Here is a 353-nt window from a genome sequence, read left to right on the forward strand (position 1 = left end):
ATTTGTAAACTGGTAGTTGCTCTCTTTACTCTTTCGCAGGGGCAATTTCATAGTCTGTGAAGTTCTGCTGAGATGTGATTATTGCTAGTTGAAAACTTAACCCAATACCACGCCTGGATGACTTGAAATACAGTCAGCTGTGGCAATTTTTGTTGGTCTCTGAAGGGACTTTTCAACTCTGTATTGATGACAAATCTACGGGTGATGCATGATATTTAGCTCTTTGGTGTTCCCATTTATGTGGCTGTGAAGGGAAACATCCCTCATTTTTAGGCCACTTGGGAGAGTGGCCTCACTCTTGTGGAATTCATTTGTCTTTCATGGGAGATCAAGGAGTTCATCAGTAAATGAGT

General features: G+C 41.4%; 1 non-coding gene across 1 annotated transcript; it reads left to right on the plus strand.

The window, feature by feature from the left end:
• Window positions 1-27: 27 nt before the first annotated feature.
• On the plus strand, window positions 28-168 carry LOC111662219 (U4 spliceosomal RNA). The gene has a single exon (XR_002761304.1). It is a non-coding gene; the product is annotated as a U4 spliceosomal RNA (small nuclear RNA).
• The last annotated feature ends 185 nt before the right edge of the window (window positions 169-353 follow it).

Source organism: Seriola lalandi, unplaced genomic scaffold (assembly GCF_002814215.2).
Source record: "Seriola lalandi dorsalis isolate HSWRI2012SDOR001 ecotype SW California unplaced genomic scaffold, Sedor1 jcf7180002000241, whole genome shotgun sequence".
NCBI lineage: Eukaryota > Metazoa > Chordata > Actinopteri > Carangiformes > Carangidae > Seriola > Seriola lalandi.